Here is a 21,130-nt window from a genome sequence, read left to right as displayed (position 1 = left end):
AAAACCCAGCAAACCTTGCATAAAACCTAAAGTTCAGTAATCTATGGTCAGAGAACTTTTAATAATATATCTGGTTCCAAAGCATAAAATATATTTGAATAATATGTCTTTGCTGCTCTGAGCTGTGTTAACTTTGTTTTTGCTTAATTAATAGGAACAAATTCTGATAGTCTCCTGGAAATATTATTTTCTGATTTATGCATCAGAATAATATATTAATCTATTGTTCTTCTATGAATTACATGAATTTGAGTTGCAGCATTGGAAAGAATATGAAATTAAAAGTCTGATAGTCTTCCTCATGTCCGTTCCATCATTTATTAATTAAACACTCTTAGATAAGAAGTCACTTCAACTCTCTGAAATGGGTTCCATAGAGAGCAATGGATTAGGAAATAATGGATCAGACAGAATGAAATGATCAAGGACATAAATTAGCATTCATGAAACTCATATCTACATATTATTATGGAAAGTGTTTTCAACTTTCAAAGCTGAAAGAATGAAAAAGAAGCCCAACTTTAATTTTTAAATAACTCTATATCATAATATTCCTGCTAGTATTGACTTTTTCCTTATAGACTTACTTAACAAAGTTTAACTAAGAATTCCTGAGGACAGAAAGTAATCTGCCTCCTGCAAGTCACCAATGCAAGTCACCAATGCAGGCTTCTTCAGTTTGTATCAATAATTTTAAATTTCTGATTTTTCTTTTCTGTTTTTGAAAATTCTCCCTTCTTGGTGCAGGGGGAAAATTCTCCCTTCAGTCATTCAGTGGAGAGCTGTGAATGATTCTATAGGAAATTAACAGAGTGAAGACTAAAAGCTTTCTTCTAAACTCCAGAGCCTGGTAAGTAGAATTTCTTTCATTGAAAAATAAAATGCGAGGGCCAGAGAAATAGCACAGAGGTAGGACATTTGACTTGCATGCAGCCAACCAGGATGGACCTGGATTTAATCCTGAGCATCCTATATGGTTCCCCCAAGCCTGCCAGTGGCGATTTCTGAGCACAGAGCCAGGAATAAACTTTGTGCACTGCCGGAAGTGTCCCAAAAACTCTGTGTGTGTGTGTGTGTTTGTGTGTGTGTGCATGTGTATGTGTATGTGAAAATACTATAAGTATATAAATAAATATATATCTATGTATATGTATGTTATGCATATATAAGAAAATAAAATGCATTCATTCTTCATAATTCCATCATTTCATCAGCTATGCAGTAATTTACATGTCCTCTCTACCTTCATTTTCTGTCTATTCATAGAGAGGAGTGAGAATCCTGACTCAAAGATTTGCAATTTTCAACTTCCATGCACTTGCTGTATACATGCAGAGTTCTTAACAATCCCAGGATACCTTCTCACTTTCTGGTGTCTATGGATCACTGTCAACTATCAGGATTTTTCACACAATGTTCTGCTTTTCACTTTCCTTTTTGCTTTTGTATCACAGACACAACAACAAAACTGTGTCCTGACATGGAGTACTCAATTATTATTTTAATATGAATGAATGATTCTAGATTTACTAATTGAGTGACTCTCTCTAAAATTAATAAAATTGAGAGAATATTGTTTATTGCACATTTAACATAGTGTCCAATAGCTAGTAATTGCTCAATATGCGAATGCTTATCAGAGAGAACCCTTGGTTGGTATTAAAACAAATTGATTAAATGCATGTAAAAAAAACAAGATGCAAATTTCCAGGAGAATATTAAATGCAACTAAGGAATTTAGAGACTCCCAGACTGTGATTAAGAAATCTTGCTGGTTTATAATTATTTCAATTGAGGGAAATATTAAATCTTCCTCTCTTGTGTTCCTTAATTTTTACCTACAAATTATAAGCTCTTTGTATATTAACTGATTACAAGATCACCCAATGAAAGTGAACAAGATGTAATTATTCCCATACATCAACCTACATATACGATGTTAAGATCCTCCAGAGAGGGAGTCTTTACTTTAAGAAACTAAAAGGAAATAATATGGTATTTTATGACTTTATCTTAGAAGTCATAAAACATCAACTTTCCTTCACTGCATTAGTCATAAATGATTGCCTAGGATCAGCTTAAAATAAAGCTGAGTCACTAAGTCCACTTTAGAATTGGGACTGAGTCACCAATGGAACCTGACAATAGTCCCTTAAGTAAGAACATATTAAAGAAATATTTGGCATATCTTCAAACTCCCATATTTGAATACTCATGTACACAATGTACTACTCACATATCCATATAATGAGTATGTATATACGCATTGCTATTTTTTATTTGTTATTGTAGATCTTCTTTATCTTAGACAATCTATCATTTTCATTACATTATCTCTGGCTTTTCTGAGAATATTTTTTAAAACTACTCACAGAGATCTGCAGAACAATTCAAATTCTACTTCAATCTGAATTTCTTTATCTATCAAATGTAAATTAAAGTTCATTGTGTTTAAAAAGAGATTAAAAGATCTGTTTGGGACTAGAGTGATAACACAGGAGGTAGGACATTTGCCTTGTACATGCTCAACTCAGGTTTGATTCCTGGTATGTCAGATGGTACCCCAAAATTTCTGAGTGCAGAGCAAAGAGTAACTCCTGAGCTCCTCTGGGTGTGGCCCAGAAACAAAACAAAAAAGAAAAAGAAAATAACTGCTACATATACCAAGACTATATTTAATATTATGTATATGTTTAACCTAGATCAGAACAGATATTCACTAAATGAGAGTCAGATTCAGTATCTTGGAGACCCTAAAGATTTTGATATATTAAGAGCTTTGAGTAAAATGTTAAAAAAAAATAACATTTTTGGTCTATGTGATTTAGTGAACAGAGTCCATAAATTGGGCCAAGCATTAAAATTCTGAAGAGTACTAGATATAAAACTCAAAAAACAAAGCAGCAGTGTTGGGTCTAATGTTGATTATTCATAGAGATCACAATAAAAAATAAAATCTTCTGAACTTTTATAAATAAAATTATTACACATAGACTTTAACATATAATAACCTGAAAAGTCAAGATAGGAAATATTATTTCATCTATATCAGTCACCATTTTTAATTTAAAGTAACTTATTTTATTTTTGTCCTCAGTCCTTGTAATTTTTCACATTCTTTTCCCTTTGTGAAGGAAAAAAGGTCTTTAATAAATGGCCTTTTCTGTTCCTTCACCAAGCTTAATTCTTGAAAGTTTCAGTAACAAAGCAAAACAAAAGCTGATTTTAAGCAGAAAAAAACTGGGACCTAAGAAATATATAGGGGTTTAGGCACTTGCCTTGAAACCCAAAATCTTATTTTGAATCTCTTGCAACTCATATATCGCTGAACACCTCCAGGGATCACACTCAATCAAAGAGCCAGGAGTATCTTGAGTACCTTAACCTAATGCTAACCCCCCAAATTAGCATTATATATGGTTCCAAATAATTTGCATTACTACTACTACTACTACTACTACTACTACTACTACTACTACTACTATTTATAATCACATCAGATAATTCTCAGGGCTTATTACAAGTTCTGCATTAAAAACTCACTTCTAGTGTTGTTCAGAGGATCATATTGGATAACAGTGATCAAAGCCAAGTTGGAAGAGTGCCAAGAAAGCACCCAAACCACTGTACCATTGCTTTGGCCCCTACATATAAATACATTTTTAAATATTTATACCTAGCAATATACACAAAAAGGCTAATTAAAACCTTACTATTAAACAAAATACAACAAAACATATAGAAAAAACAGGTGTTGCAATAAAGGACCTCAAGATCAAAATAACAAGATTATTCAATATATCTGAAATACCTAAATGTCTAAATGTCTAAAATATTAGAGACAAGGAAAACAAAAGCAAGAATGAACAAGACTGCACCAAATAGAAGTTTTAACAAAATGAAATGAACTTACACCATGACAAAAAAGGAATCTAGAGATTAAATAAAATATTTTCAGATTGTACATATTTTGTATAATGTAACATGCATAAAGAATTTGTAACAACTCAATATAAAAAGTTTGAATAATCTAATCAAAACATAGACAAATGAGGCCAGAGCAGTAGCAAAACAGGATTGGTATTAGCCTTGCACACAGCTCACTAGGGTTTGATCTCTGGAACAACATATGGTCTCTTAAGCAGTACCTAGGAATATCCCTAAGCACAGAGCCATGATCAAAAGCTGAGAACCACTAAGTGTGTCCCCTGCAAAAGAAACATGGACAAAGGACTACTGTTGAAAAATCTCACATATTTGTGGTGAAAAGAAACTAAACAAAGTGAATGTCCAAAGAATATCCAAGAGAATACTAAACCAATAAAAATCTAGATTTTGGATGACAAAATTCAAAGAACAAAGTAGTTATGGGGAGGTTAAAAAAGAAGGGAAGGGGTTTCATCAATGACATTGAAAATGAGAAAATAATAACAATTTTCACCAAGCCCAAAATCTGCTTGTTTGAAAAGAGGAGTCAAAGTGACTAACTTCTAGTAACTATGACAATGAATAAAAGATGAAACTAAAATTACTGATAATAGAAACGAGAGGTCCTTACTAATAATCTGATGAGCATTATATCTAAATTTTTCTAAAATACCTTTGTCAAATAAAGTATTCTCTTTTTTCCAAGTTAAAAAAAAAAACGAAGGGAAGGGGTGGATTAGAAGTAAATCTAGGACTCAATAGAGCACCTTGGGCATATGGTATAAAGTGTAGTCACAAATGTTAATATGATAGCCATGTTATCTAAAGTACAATAAAATAAATACATAGAAAATTTAAATATGATACTTCGAAAGAAACTAATGACTAAGTTTCCATGACTCAAAAATTCCACTTTGGGGAAGGGTTCAATAACTGAGCACTCTGGTTTTGTCCCAAAATCAATCAATAAACTGATAATTCATTGATTAGCAAAGAAAGGCCAGTGTCAAGTACAATGAATGTGAAATTGTATTTTATAAGAGCATCAAACTTGCAAATATATAAAAAGGAATTGAGTAATTTTACTTCATAGAAATTAATGCTGTGATATTCATTTTAGAAACAGTAATATGTGTCATTGATAACACAGATGCTTCTTTACAAAGAGTTTCTTTTATGGATGTTGTGGAATTTGTCATTAGAGCTGATTGTATTAGGGAAAAAATAGTTCATAATACTTCTCTCATGTTCATAGAACAGATCAAGATTTCCAATTAAAAAGAGAAATGTACCATGGCTCACATTTCTAGTTTTGCAGAGTTTGTGCTTAGGAATGTATGAATCGAAATAAACATGAAACCTATACCCTATACCCAAAATTCAACATTAGAATGAATCTTTATGCTTTTTTTTTTCTTTTTGGGCCACACCTGTTGAAGTTCAGAGCTATGTGCTCAGAAATCGCTCCTGGCTTGGGGGACCATATGGGACGCCAGTGGATCAACCATGGTTTGCCCTAGGTTAACGACTGTGAGGCAAACACCGTACTGTTTGCAGTACTGCTCCGGCCCCAAATTATATGTTCTTAATACAACTAAAAACTCTGGCAAATAAATTTCAGAAAGAGAAAAATAATTTATGAAGACACTGATAAAAGTAAAAGGACTGTGTTTGTTTGAACTTTGGTTGAATATTTACAAAAAACATCGCTATAGAAACAAGCGTATATTAAAAATTAAAATAAATGTAATATTTCGATAGTTAATTGTTACAAAGGTTTTTATATATGTACAGAAATGGGATTATTAAACTGACATGGCTTTATTTTTGAAAGAATGTCCATCTTTTCCTAAGTAGTTGAACACATTTATACTTCTAATAACATTTATAAACTTTCCATTTCAATATATAATTCTCAATATAAAACCTATATTTACATTTATGATGACCATCCAAAATATAAAAATTGATCTCATTCTGTGACTTTACTTTCCATTTATTTAATTATCAATAAATTTGAACACCTTTATTATTATTTTTATATATATAATTTTTATTTTGACCATTTGGCTTACATATCTTTCACAGTAGTATTTTAGGTACATATTAACATTGAATCAGGGGAATTCCCATCACCAAATTTGCCATCCCTCCACTCCCATTCCCATCCTGCCTCCCCTATCCCCACTCTCATCCCCCGGGCTGCTAGAGTAAGAGGTCCCCTCTGTGTTTAGCTTACTACTTAGTGATCATATAACTGGTTGGTCTTGGTACCCTCCCTTATTTCCCCCTTTGTTTGAGAGGTGGAACTAAATAGTTCAAGTTATGTGGTTTTGTTTAAAGAAAGAAAAAGCAATAAAGTGGAATAAAAATCAAATAAACCGAAAATAGGTGTAGTCCTTCTAGAGGCTCTCAACCGCAGTTTGAGAGAAGACAGGAAAAACAAAATTGAAATACCACAACAATACAAAAAGAAATATCGAATAAAATATCCAGTGAGCACTACAGCACTAAAGGCAAGCGCCACTTAATAGTCTCGGTCCTGAAAAAAAAAAAAAAAACAAACATGCCAGAGTGCAAAAAGAAAGAGAAAGATAAAATAACATAAAATAAGATTAGGGACATCAACTTCAATATCACAATAAAACAATGAAGTCAAGAAGATAAAAATTAAATAAAAAATAAATAGATTTAAAAAACTAGTTTGTGCCCCCCCCCTGTTTTTTTTTTTTTTCTGCATAGGCATAGTAAAAATTGGGGGCATTAGAGAGGGAATTCCCTCGACCTAGGAGATTCAAGGTCTCTCCACCCTTGAAGTATACTGTCATGAGGTTGACTATAGACTCTTTGTCTGTTGAACACCTTTTTAAATCATTTTTAATTTTTGCTATTTGTCATTTTTCCTTTTTTACTACTTATATTTTATTTTTACTATTTCAGTGTCAGGTTATTTTTCTTTCTACATGCATTTTTTTGCTATCATACTATTCATATGAGACAACCTGGGTGTTCATTGACAGGTGTATAGGGTATATAGGAATATATATATGTATATATAAGGAAAATGCTTTTTATACGCAATATGAAACTTTTTAATCTTAAAAAGGCAAATCCTAATATTTTTAATTATGTATAAAATATCAGGTGATCATGTCCCATAATTTTTTTCAGAAATAAAAAAGACTATACAAGATGTTAATTTGTAATTTAATTTGTAATAAGAGATATGACATAGTCAACTTTATAGAGGTAGAGAATAGAATAAGAGTTACCAGGTAATGTTGAGAAGTATGTCAAAGAATTAACTGAATTGTGAAAGACTAGGCAAAAGAAATCTGCATTGTATAGTGCTTATTGTTAAAAATATAGATAAAAAATAAATAAAATATATTTTCACAATTTACTGTCTACCTAAATATATACTGACAGGGAAGTTCATATGTCAATTAATCATATTACATATTAATAAAATGTCTAGAAGAAACTTTCAGAATGATGGATATCTTTAATATAATATGGTGTGGTATACTTATTTCAGGTACTTAAAATCATATATACTGAATGTGCACAGACTTTTATATAATAATCATATCTTAATAAATTTAATTTAAAATATTTAAATTTAAAAAATAATGATTTTATGTCAATATTTAAGAATCAAGTTGAATCTAAATATAGAGAGATTATATAAAAAGAAATAACAGAGCTAATAAATGTATGGTTTCTATCAAAATAATTACATAAAAGAAAATACCTGAACCAAAGATATTCAGTGGTGACTTATTTTTAAATGACCAGTGTTATTTTATCATAAACTACTCTTGTCTACTTTATTCCTAAATTATGCAGATATTGAAGAAACTTACTGATTAATATTCTTATGAATGTAGACAACAATAGTGTCAGAAAAAATCAACATTAAAGTAAAATAATCAGATGCAATAATTATTGCAAGGTTCATCCTAGGACTGAAATATTAATTTAGCAATTTAGAATAAGTCAATGTTTAAAATTTTATTGAGAGAATAAGAATTGTCATATGAATATTTGATAGAACTAGAAAAGCACATAATTATATCTACAATCATTAACCAGATGATAAACAATTTCACTTTGCACAAAGAAAAATAAAGTATATGTAAATAAAGATATATTCATGTCCATAGAAGTTTTATTTAAATTAGTTCAAAACCAGTTTATCAACAAATGAATGGATAAACAAATAGTAGCATCAATTGCTTTGTATAAAAGTTATAGAAAGGTTTAAAAAAATAAAAATAATTTGAACAAATGTCCTCAGTACAAAATGGTTCATATGAAATAATTTCATTTATATGAAATTCTAATATAGTGAATCTTCTATAGTCATAGATATAAATCAATGCTTCTCATGGGAAAGAAATCAAGATAAAAAGAGCGAGGTATACATAATCCTACATCTTAAAGTTTGCTAATTAAAATCTATTGCTAGTCACAACAGTTTTATTTTTGCTATTAACCATATGTAAGAAAGCGTAAAAAGAAAACAAGCAAATTACATTTCAGTAATATGTGTATATTTAATCTATAATATTGAACTATTGTATCAAAATTTAAAGAATATTTAACAAGGTATAAGCTTATTTCTATTATTATCTAAAGTTATTGTAAGTCTATAAATTAAAGCTTTACTACAGAAGAAAAACTTTGAATAGTAAATATGTAACTAAATTATGGTAAATAAAAATATATCTGTTTATTAAAAATGATATTGTAGCAGTATTTATAATATGATGTTAATAAATATTTAACATAAAGTCAAATTACTGAAAATTTGGTCAGTTTTCAACATAAATATATAAAATATAGACTGAAATAGAGAGTATAAAAAGAATTATTTTTATTAAGTCTCTCTGGAATTTTAATTTTCCTAAAACTAATGCATTTATTACTTGTAAAATAAACACTTAATATGTATCTATAATTTTTATCATCATATGAATTGACATAAATTCTCATTGTATATTATGAAAAATTTAATTTAATATTTTAAAACTCAAAAATAATAAGGTATATTTAATTATTAATTTTGAATATCAAAATATGTACAGAATAAAATGATATACCATATGGACTTGCAGTACATAAACAAGTTTTTGCCCTTTCGTCATAAAGATACCATTGTATATTTCACCATACTTTTTACACTTGATATTCATTATTAAAAATCTTAGTTTGTTCCCATTAGAAAGTAAATTGCTTAAAATAAAAAATTCTACAACTTTTCTAGATTATCAATATACTTTATTTTTGAGACAAACACATTTTTCTCTTATATGCTTTTCATATTTTCTACCTCGTTTTTCATATTTTTATACTTGATATTTAATTTTTATACTTTTTGTGCCTTTCATGATTTTATACATTGTATTTATATTTAATACCTGGCTGTGCTCACATATCACATCTGGAGGGTTTCAGGGAACTATATGGGTTTTTGAACCCAGGTCAGCTGCTGCTTGCATGCCAGTTCCCTTTCCACTCTACTATTTCTGTGGTCCAAAGAACAGAATTATTTTTAAAAGATTTTTAGTCTCAACTTTCTCTTCTAGGAATACTTCTAAAAATATTTTAAATCCTGTTAAATTTTAAACAACATTCATTATTTATCAAACAAGAAAACTCAAGAATCCTATCAAAAATGTTGCAAGATCAATAGACACTTCTCACAAAGCAGACATAGTGATGACAATCAAGCATATAACAAAGCAAATCCAAATAGAACTCATTCCGATGCAGTGGGAAAGGTATATATCAAAAGGATTATACACAATCAATACTGTTGGGAATATGAAGAAAAAACCCTTGTTCACTGCTGCTGGGAATACCAGAGTTATGACTCTAAAAAACAGCTTGAGTGTTTCCAAAAACAATGTGAGTTGAACTCCATACAACATGGTGAATCCACATCTAGGCATCTATCAACCAACCACAGAGATCTTCATACTTAATGTTACTTTAATTGTTTAGTACAATAGTCAGAATATGAAAATTTCACATATTAAACATGAATAGAAAAAAAAACCACTCAATATTTGGAAGAAATATTTTGTAAATCTAAAATTATTATGAGTTGCAAATCACAACAATGCTCTACATACAAAAATACTGGTATCAGTGATTTCAGTGCATGAAATTATTATTGTAGGAAGGGTACTTGCAAACAGTGTTCAGGGTCAGGAGGTCACTCCCAAAGAAACCCTATTACTGGGCCAGATAGTTCATTACTAGCCCTCAAATATGGTATTGTGAAGCTCTGCCAGCATCACCAACTATGTCCATTCAATGCTCTGCTGACTCCAGTGCTACTTTCTGTTTTATAGTGGGGGCACCCGTATGCAAAACATGCTTGAATCCTTCATTCCTGCGCTTTCTTCCAAGCCTCATGAAATCTTTCACAGTCGATTGCAAAAACAAACTCATCCTGAGCTACTGCCGATTAACAGAAACTTAGATTTAATCAGTATTCCACATTTTAATATAAGTTCTGTTGTTTATGTCATTATTATGAAAAATGCTTTTCTTTTGAATAATGGAATAATGCCAGCATTCCTCATGATAGCTCCGAGAAAAATAAAACCTAAGAAGATAAATAAAAATGAAAAATTTGTGAGCCAAGCTGGGATCTAAGAGCATATCAAAAGAAAAGATCAAAGCCCAACATATCTCCTTCAAAATAATCTGGAAGACTTTAGGGAAAGAGTAAAAAAAAAAGTGCAAAACTGATATTAGTTTCCCTGCACAGGTGTTAATAATTTACATCTGTGTCTTATTAATATTGACAGTGAAAGAAATGAAGCAGATCTTACACTGCCTATAATAAAGTTTAATGATTAACAGTAGCTTCTAGATAATTATAATGTAAATAATTATTTTCCAAAATAACTATTTTTAAATGAATAATGACCTGCTATTGTTTGAGGAATTGTGTGCCCACGTCATTCCTACAGAATTTTTTCTACTCACTGCTAACAATGAACTAATTCCACTGGTACAACCAATTACAGAGTGCTTACCATTTGATTTATAATAGGACTATGGAGCAAGCAGTTGAAATTAAACCTCTTTATTACTTTCAAATTCCTATATACTCTAAGACTTTCTGGGTGCTAGACCGGGTAACCAAGCAACTGTAGCTGAGACTGAAATTAGCCTACTTGGGAGAAATACGGACTTTCAAGAGGCCATAACTGAGATGCCTTGAGAAAAAAAGTCAAATTCATTTTTGTGAAATATTTTCTGAACTTTGTGACTATAATACCACAAGATAACCACAGAGAGAAACAAAGTATTTTAAGTGAATAAAGAACATAAAAACATAAAAACTAGTGGTATTTTAATCAGATAATGTGTTCCTGGTAGAATCTCACATACAATTTGACTGAAAAATAGATGTTACTCATTCATAATAAATGATATCCTTTAAAAGGCACCCTTAGTATCTCCACTTATGAGAACCAGCTCACCTGTTAGCCTGTTTTTAGAAAGATATGCTTCTTGCCAAATTATTATATATCAGAGCTTTGTCACAGGCAAAGTAGATGGCCAGTTCTTTTTCTATAATTTTGTATAATCAAAATATCTGCACCATTAGAGGAATAAATGGAAGTTCATGAACCCTTACACAGTAATGCCTCTAACTTGGACTTTCTGTTAGGCACAAGTTGAAAGACTGACCATGAACAAGAGAGGCTGAACTTTATGAAAATTCTTTAATGCCTCTGCATTCAACTGGGTCTTTTTTTTTTTTTACCTGCTTTCCCTGCTCTGATGTTTAGAGGTTTCATCTATGCAGTATTAATGTTGAGATTATCAACAAAATTGCAGAGTGAAAGTGTTGCTTTGGGGATAAGAAGCACTCAGACCTGGACCCTGCTGGTCATCTTCTCAAACATCCAGGGCTCTTAGTGAATTCAAGCATCAGTGGAATTTAGTCTGTAATGTGATAATGTTAATGCAACACTAATGTTAAAGTCAGCACTAGATCTGATGCTATACTGCCTTTCTCAAAGTTTTGCAAGGAGATGGACATAAATCAAAGCACATACATTTATATGAAATGAGTAGTGTTAATAATTACTTAATAAAATTATGGTGAACGAGAGTAATGCATTCATAATTGCAGTTTATTTACCCAACTCATTAGTCAGAAAAAGAGTTTTAAAGGGAATTTAAAAACTTTTGGGGGCAGGGCTGGAGAGATGGCATGGAGTTAAGGCATTTGCCTTGCATGCAGAAGGACCATGGTTCGAATGCCTGCATCCCATATGGTCTCCGAGCTTGCCAGAAATGATTCTGAGTGTAGAGCTAGGAGTAATCCCTAAGCACTGCTGTGTGTGACCCAAAAACCATAAAAAGAAAAAAAAAAACTTTGGGGGCAGTACAGTGGGTAGGGTATTTGCTTTGCATATAGCTGACCCAGGTTCAATGCTTGGCTTCACTTTAGCCCCGCTAGAGTCCCCAGTAATGGTCCCTAAACATAGAGCAGGAGTAAGCCCTGAACATCACCAGGTATGTCCCTCACCCAAAAGCAACTTAGTTGGTCTTAAATATATAAACATACAATGTTTATGTTACATATTGCATATAGTATATAATATAAAATATATAACATAAAATATAATAAAGTATTAGATCATTTTTAATATAATGTTAGACAAGAGACTTTCATATTGCAAGGACATTTTCAAGATATTTCAAAGTAAGAAAAGTTGGTCACAATATCGTATGTTGAGTTGCTCCTCTTAAAGGAGTTATTTTAGTTCTTTTGAAAATGAGCTCATGAGTAATGATCACTTAACCTTTGTTTCTTATCTCTACTTCCTTTTTCTTATCTGTACTTTTTAAATGTCAGTAATAAATATTACTTAAAATTGCTGAAGCTCATACCCATTTAAGCACAATGAGATCCCTATTATAGCTATGATGAAGAGAGAACATGCCTGTGTTACATTGCATTAATTTCAAAATCTGAAATAAATGTTTAGAAAATCACATATTTGTATTCAGCACATGTATATAGATGTGCATATGTGCGTGCATCATATGCCTATGTCAAACAAATGTAACTATACAGTGTATAATTTAAATATAGGTTGAAGCATATACAATAAATATATGATATATATTTGATATGCACATGTATATAGGTTGTATATATGTGTACTTATCTACATATATACTTAACTACTAGTATCATTTCTTATTTTTTAAATAACCCTACAATAAATGTTAGACAGAATTATGAGACTGCTACTGACATTCATTTTAAAAATAGTTAAGTAGGTGACTGAATTCAGAGAGACTATATCTGTATATTACTTTTGATGCCTTTTTCTGGCACTGGTAGTAATTGATTCTTACATTAGTGAATACTGGCCACATAAATAAGTCTTTTTGTTGCTATTTTGTCTTGTTTGGATTTGTCTTTTGGGTTACATCTGGCAGTGCTCACTACTTACACCTGGCTCTGCATTCAGGAAATATTTCTTCCTAGCAGTGCTTAGGGAACCATATGATACACCAGGAATTGAACCGAAGTTTGCTGTACAAAAAGCAATTTTCTTACTCGCTATCCAATTATTCTGACCCGAACAAGTTTGAAAGCAAAAGGCTCCAAAAGTAGAGTTGTTGGGTAGGCAAGTACCAGCCTTCCATGTGTGAGTCCCTTGTTTTATTCCCAGCTCAGCAAATAGGGAGAAGAGTCAAAACAAGTTTGGGAATCTAAAAATGCCTCAATATGCATTCATCATAGTGTATATTATATTAACAAAAAATGATAAATACAATAATTATTTTAATCAACACAGAGAACTCCTTTGATACACTTCTATATAATTATCTGCATCATCATTATTATCATTATTCTGTGTATATTGTATACACACAGGTCATTACTGTTAAGACAATCAGGTGCAACCCTCTGGGCTGTTAACTACATTTCAAATTCTGGAAATGTAATGTTCTCCCTTATTCATGACTTGAGCGGATACCCTTGATCTCATTGCCCTGCTAGTGGTTGCTATTTAAAACACAGAGCTATAGCAAACTTCATGGAAGGAGTTACAATCGAGTGATGAATGCATGCACCGATGATTAAAACATCCTACTTGGGAAAGTTTTATAATGGAACAATAGAAGCTGCCATAAAATGACAGAAAAAAATACGGGGAACTGAACAAACTAAAAGAAGTAGCAAGAGCCAAACCTGGGAAAGCATCCAGAGGCCGGAGTCTTCCATTCAGTGTTTGTTAGGGATTTGGAATTCAATCTCAACACTTTTGGAAAGCACTGACGGATTTTCAAGCTGAGAATGATGGATTCAGTTTTCTGGTTTTAGAGAACCGATCTCGCTGCTAGAGAGAGGCGAGTTTAGAGGGCTGAGGAGGAGAGTGGGGTGCCAATTAGGAAGTGGGCTCAGGATTTGCAGTGAGCAAATAATGACAAAATAAATGACAGTGGAGAGGGCTGAAAAGCAGAGAAACTGAAAAATACGGGACAAGGTAGGTGAGGCACTGACAGGCCGCACTAATAGACTGGGTTCATGGGGTCTTGGCATGAAAGGAGCATTCGATGAGACTGTGGTGTGTTGTTGGATTACTTGAAGAGATGGAAGCACAATCCAGAAAAAGTTTCTGAAGATCATCAAGGGATGGCCCTGTGCGAGGCTTGGTTCACAGTAAGGTGTAGACGGCAAATTCTTCAGGACTCTGTGTAGAGTTTATAGCACCTCAAGGAATTGGATACAGCTATTTGGGTTTGAAATAAAAATCTCTATAGCATCTTCCAATAGACAATCCATCAATATTAGTTTTCTTCTTTGAAAAAGAGGTTCTCTCGGGCCCGGAGAGATAGCACAGTGGCGTTTGCCTTGCAAGCAGCCAATCCAGGACCAAAGGTGGTTGGTTCGAATCCCGGTGTCCCATATGGTCCCCCGTGCCTGCCAGGAGCTATTTCTGAGCAGACAGCCAGGAGTAACCCCTGAGCAACGCCGGGTGTGGCCCAAAAACCAAAAAAAAAAAAAAAAAAGAAAAAGAAAAAGAGGTTCTCTCCTTTGTGGCAGTAGACATGTTTACCTAGAAGATGTCAAACTCTGGGCAGAGATGTCTGATGGCAAAGCTAAAGCTATTACCCAGATATCACATATTAATAGGCATGTAGAGAATGAGGAAAAACAAGTTTTCTTTATAAAGTTTCCCTGCTTTGTTTTCTGTTTTTAAAATGAAAATATGTTTCATTTGCATCTAACAACAATCGAGAGCTCTCTTTCCTTCCTAGCTTCTGCATTGCTTGTAAGTGGATCAACTAGTCACTCAGGCTCAGTAAGTAGAAAGGCACCTTCCAACTGTATCAGTCAAATCCTGTAGCTGCACATGACAGCATTTCTGTTTCACAGGAACAAAAATACAGTTCCCTTCCCAATTGGTTTTCAGTTACAGAATTTTGGAAGTAATTATCTGACACAGCAGAAGCCAAGACCGTACTCTATTTTTATTTTCCATTTCAGTCTCTGAATGTGAATCAGGTTCTCACAAGCAATGTGACAGAAACAGGAGGAAAAGAAATAGATTTACTTTAACTTACTCATTCATTTTCACTTGCCAAAGCCCAGTCCATGCACTGAAAAATTCAGCAAGATATTTCCCACTACTCCACAGCTTCTTGTTCCATCTTCATTCTGGTTTATTCTGCTCCACAACAGACTTCTCTGGGACATGCATTAAGGAATTAAAATATAGTGCATGTCTTTTTAACCATATGTGATGGGAAAGCAATTCTGAGTCAGATATTAGATAGTTCTGGATTTTTTGCTGATTAAAACTCAAGGACATGAATTGTCATAAGCTTGTTAGGATCAAAGTTACTGAATCAAAGTAAATAGGATCACACATGCTTGGTAAACTAGAACTACATTTATTTGCAAAATATCTTCAAAAAATGGACTTAACTTTGTAGGTGGCTTAATAATATGATAAGTTGCTTTCCATGAATAATAATTTGGGTTTGATTCCAAGTCAATAAAAATATTGGGGGCTGGAGCATTGGCGCAGTGGTAGGGTGTTTGCTTTGCATGCATCTGACCACAATTTCATCCCCCAGCATCCCATATGGTCCCCCAAACCAGGAGCAATTTCTGAGCACATACCCAACAGTAATCCCTTAGTGCCACTGGGTGTGGCCCCCCAAAAAAGGAAAAAAAGATAAAAAATAAAATAGTAAAATATAAATTAATGTATAACATAAAATTTATCTTTATGAAAAGTATAATTTTATCACTTAGACAGAGAGGAACATGAAAATGGAGAAAACAGATTTTTCACTTTAGGAAAGAAATGATCCCTTAAAAGCTATCTATATACTTAGTACTTGATAATAGAGCCTGGATCATTTGTCTTACATATGGTAGACTCAGGTTCATTCCCAAGCATCCATATAGGCCATCAAGATTTTCAGGAGTAAATTCTGACCATAGATCCAGAGTAAATTCTGAACATTGCATGGTATGGCCCCCAAACCAAAAAAACAACAACAACAACAACCAAAAAACACAAAACTATCTATGCACAGATTAAATTGCATCTCAAAAATGATATTTGAAATTTAACTCATTTTAATAGCACATAATTCATAATATCACAGTATTCTACCAGAAAATAAGAAAGAAATACTTATTCAACTATTACCTCTGTGTTTACTACAAAAAAGGATCCAGAATTTGTTGTACATTGTCTTTCCTTTGTCTGATTCCATCTATGCATACATTATATCAGCTTGGAGAATGCAGTTTGAGTTTAGATATGAATCAGTTATTTTAGGTGAACTAAATCCTCTTTTTACCTATCATGGTTTTTAATAGGGTAAGATGAGACAATATTCTCATGGGCAGTGAAAGAGGGTTCTTTCTTTAGAACATTATTGCCACATAATTTGTTTCCATATTTTTTGTTAAGTGATAGTCTCACTGCTGTGAGATGCTATGACATGATCTTCCTGATTTAGATTTTCTTGATAATAAGTGATGATGATGAGCACTTCTTAAAGTGTTTACCTTCAGAAAAGTGTCTGCTCATCTCCTACCCCCTTTTGAAACTGCATTTTTGTTGTTATTGTTGTTATTGATTCTTGTGTTCTTTAGATATATTATAGGATCTGAAACCTTTACTTGAAGTTTAATGCAGATATTGGTTTTCACTCACTTGCATGTATTTCATTTTGAATAGCCACATCTTTACAAATGCAAAGAAATTATAAGCATTATGTGGCTTAATTGGGATGAAAGAGAAGTATGGGCAATTAAAAGATGTTCTCATTTTATATAATAAATAAAATTATTTTTATCACATTTTCAAAAAACTGTTTAGAGAAACTATATAAATTATATCCATGATTATGGTTTCTTTAATTTTGTCAGATCCAATTTTAAACTATATAAAGTGTTTATAATCAATTTAAATAATTCCAAATTAATAGATAAAACACTGTGTCTCAGGGCCAGAGAGATAATACAGTAGGTCTGGGGTCTGGACTTTGTCTTGCACAGATGATGAGTCAGGAGCATGTTCCCAGTGGACACAGCTGCACCTTTCCCAAGGTCTCTGAGCCCCACCAGCACATATACCAGTAGTAAGCCCCAAGGAGTTGTGCCTCCATCCCCAAAATAAAAATCAATAAATGTGACTTTTAAAGCTGCATTTTTATTTTGAAATAATTAATGAATGAAGATTAAAATCTATAATTTAGTTACATCAATAAAGATATTTATTTTTTCACCTAAGTTTTACTAAGGCATACTAATTTATATGTATACATATGTGTGTACTACATACAGTGATGCTCAGGAGTTTGTCCCGGTTCTATGCTCAGAATTTCTCTTAGTGAACTCATTATATGGGATGCCTGGAATTGAACCTATACCACAGCCCAGTGATTGATATGATGTTAATGATAGTTTTATGGATTCATCAAAATATATACAATTTCCTTGAATGCTTTCTTCCATTGGTGCCCCGTGGTCCCACCAAACAACCCCACCTTGTGGTAACATCAGTTCTACAGGACAATTTTTAGGTTCTGTTGCCTTTATTCTCTTACTAAATGTCTATATATTGTACTTACATAACACATCCTTTGCTAATTTCCTTTCTTTCTGATTGATCTAACAAAGCATAATACCTTCATGTTCCCCCACATAGTGGGAAATTGCATGATTTCATCTTTACTTATAGCTGAGTCAGAAACCACTGAACATATGCATCACAATTTCTTATGTCACGTATCTTTTGTTATTTGGTAAAATACATAAAATGACAAATGGAGTATTACTAAATTACATAATATGTTAAGGGAACACTGGAAAAAATAATTAATTATAATGATCATGAACATTATTATTGGGGGGATTCTAAAGTGACACTGAGGAATCTACCAGGGTCTGTCTGAGGATTCTCAATCTTTTTATAGCTCAATTTGATGATTTGAGAATAAATTGTATTTGGATCCTGCAGTGTCAAGAATCACCCAAACTATTTTGTGAGTGCTTGGAGACCACCAAATACCACTCCTAGATGGGCTTGGAAAACTCAGTTCAAGAGACTGTGAGTTGCTGTGGAGAAAGTGAGGATCAGTAACATGCAATACTAAGTTAAACACAAATATTAGATTTATTTTTTTCTGGGATATGAGAGTCATAACAGTTGCCTTTAAAGCAATTTTCTAACTCTATGCTCAGGACCAATCCTAGATATTATTTAGTGACTCAGTTGAAGCTGGAAAAGCCACACACAAATTCCTTATATCCTGTACTATCATATTATCAATTTGGCTCAGATAGATAAATAGGTAGATAGAAAGAGAGATAGATAGATGATAGATAGATATATGATATGTTTATAGTTGAGTAGTTGATAGATAGTAGAGAAATATATAATATATATTATATATAATATATATAATATAATAGATATATATGTCACATTACTGAGGTATATTTATATCTCATAATTAAAATGAGCTTAAATATTTGTAGTTTGAAATTATTTTAATTTAGAAACATTTTAGAAACTTTAATGAATTGAGACCTGGTGATAAGACTCAAATGGTTCAGAATATGCCGAAGTTGTACAATGCCCTAGTTTACAGACTGAGCATTTTGCCTTCCCTCCCTTGACTAATGACATCAAAACTGTTGAAAGAAAATCTACAAAACTTTTAAATACTTTTCACTCATGTCTTCACTGAATTGATATGATCTGAAATCTGGTATTCAAGATTGAAAAAAAAATATTATATGACTCTCCAACAAAAGCATTCAGTTAAAAACTATAGTTTTGAATCATGTTAATATTTACCACTTCATAATATAGATGAGACTAAAGTTTTGATGTTAAAATAGTAATCTCGAGGGAGGACAGTGTGATAGCATTTGCCTTGCATGCAGCTGAACTAGAATGGACCTAGGATAAATCCCTGGTGTCAATAAGGTCCCCCAAGGCCAGGGGGGGATTTCTGAGAGCACAATCAGAAGTAACCCCTGATTGTCACCTGGTGTGTCACCCAAAAATTATTAAAAAAAAAAGTGATCTAATTTTAGCACTACTCATCCCACTATATCCTTTGTTTGTATGTTTGTTTGTTTGGACCACATCCAGCAGCCCTCATGGGTTCTCCTGGCTCTGTGCTCAGAAATCACTCCTGGCTCAAAGGACCGTGTGGGATACTGGGGATCAAACCCACATCCATCCTGGGTCAGCTTCGTTCTGACCACTTTGCACAACTCTGGCCCCTTATCTTGCTTTTTCCAATATTTCGATTGACTTTAAGAAAACTTGGGGCTGAGTGATAACACAGTAGGTAATGTGTTTATTTTGCATGCAGCCAACCTGGGATCAAATTCCCAGCATCCAGTATGGTCCTCAGAGCCTGCCAAGAGTGATTTCTGAAAGCAGAGTCAGGAAATATGCCTTAAATATGCAGCTGGGTGTGGCTCAAAAACCAAAAACAACAAAAAAAAGGAAAACTGCAGCTGCGAAACGGAGAGTAGTAACAAGGGAGATGCAAATGAACTACGTTCCAGAATTCTCCACAGCTGCAATATACATTGATGCTTCTCCCTCTTGCAACACAAATATTTACTGAACATTGTTTGTTCAGACAATTGATGTTAATTATATATTACTTTAGCCATGTTAATTTAGCTGCTTATAAAGTAATAACAATATGGAAAATTCCTTTGGTCAATCTAATTACATGAAACAATAATAACAAGGTTCAAGAAACAAGTATAACGATGGCAATGATAGAAGAAAACCAAGTATAAACTCATAGCATGTAATGCAGTAGAGGCAAATGTAATTCCAAGTCAAATATATATGTCTCTCTAACAGCATTTCCTTTCAGCTTAGTGTCCTTTTATTTTAATTAAAGGAGTTTCTATTGCCTTGAATATTCTAGATGTGTTTAATACTTCTCATAATTTTGATATAACAACAGAAGAACCCATGCATGCAAAGCAGCTAATGAACTGAACATACGAAGCAGACAAGATGTTCCAGAACATTTATATGAGTCACGGCATTTAGCTTATATGTATGTAATTACATAATATAATTCTGTTTTGAATTTCAGTATACATTGGATTTTTTAGTTAAAAAGATACCAAACTATTATGCATTTTTGTTTTAAATTAAGATAGATAATATTATATGTACTTTGGAGACATAAAACATCATAAATTAAAACCAAAGCATATATTAATTTACACTTAGGAAGTATTATGAAAAATTGATGAGGTTGGTAAGTGAATGAACATTTTGTATGCCTTAGCATGTATCTGTGTGGGATATAGATGTATATGGGCTAAGATGTTTGGTAGAAGAGAGAATTCAGCTGATATTTCAAGTGTCCTTCCACCCCACCCCACACAGGCCTGTACTCTAGACAGGCTTTCTACTTCCCTCATTCAGTCACATTTTGTTATGATAGTTCTCAGTGTAATTATTTCTGTGACTGCACTAAACAATCCCTGTGGTGAGCTTCATGTCAGGAGCTGGACACTCCAGTCCTCCTCTATTTTGTCTCTGAGAATTATTACACAAATGTTTTTCATTTTTCTCAAAACTCATAGATGAATGAGACCATTCTGTGTTTGGGATATTGGTCATGGGAA

The 21,130-nt window shown here is 32.6% G+C and overlaps 1 protein-coding gene across 1 annotated transcript in view; it reads right to left on the bottom strand.

Annotated features, from left to right (window-relative positions):
* Positions 1-21,130, bottom strand: part of CDH18 (cadherin 18) — a 298,495-nt gene that overhangs the window by 252,409 nt on the left and 24,956 nt on the right. The window lies entirely within an intron of this gene.

Source organism: Suncus etruscus, chromosome 2 (genome assembly GCF_024139225.1).
Source record: "Suncus etruscus isolate mSunEtr1 chromosome 2, mSunEtr1.pri.cur, whole genome shotgun sequence".
NCBI lineage: Eukaryota > Metazoa > Chordata > Mammalia > Eulipotyphla > Soricidae > Suncus > Suncus etruscus.
Note: the sequence above shows the minus strand (reverse complement) of the source record. Positions and strands in the feature narration are given on the sequence as shown.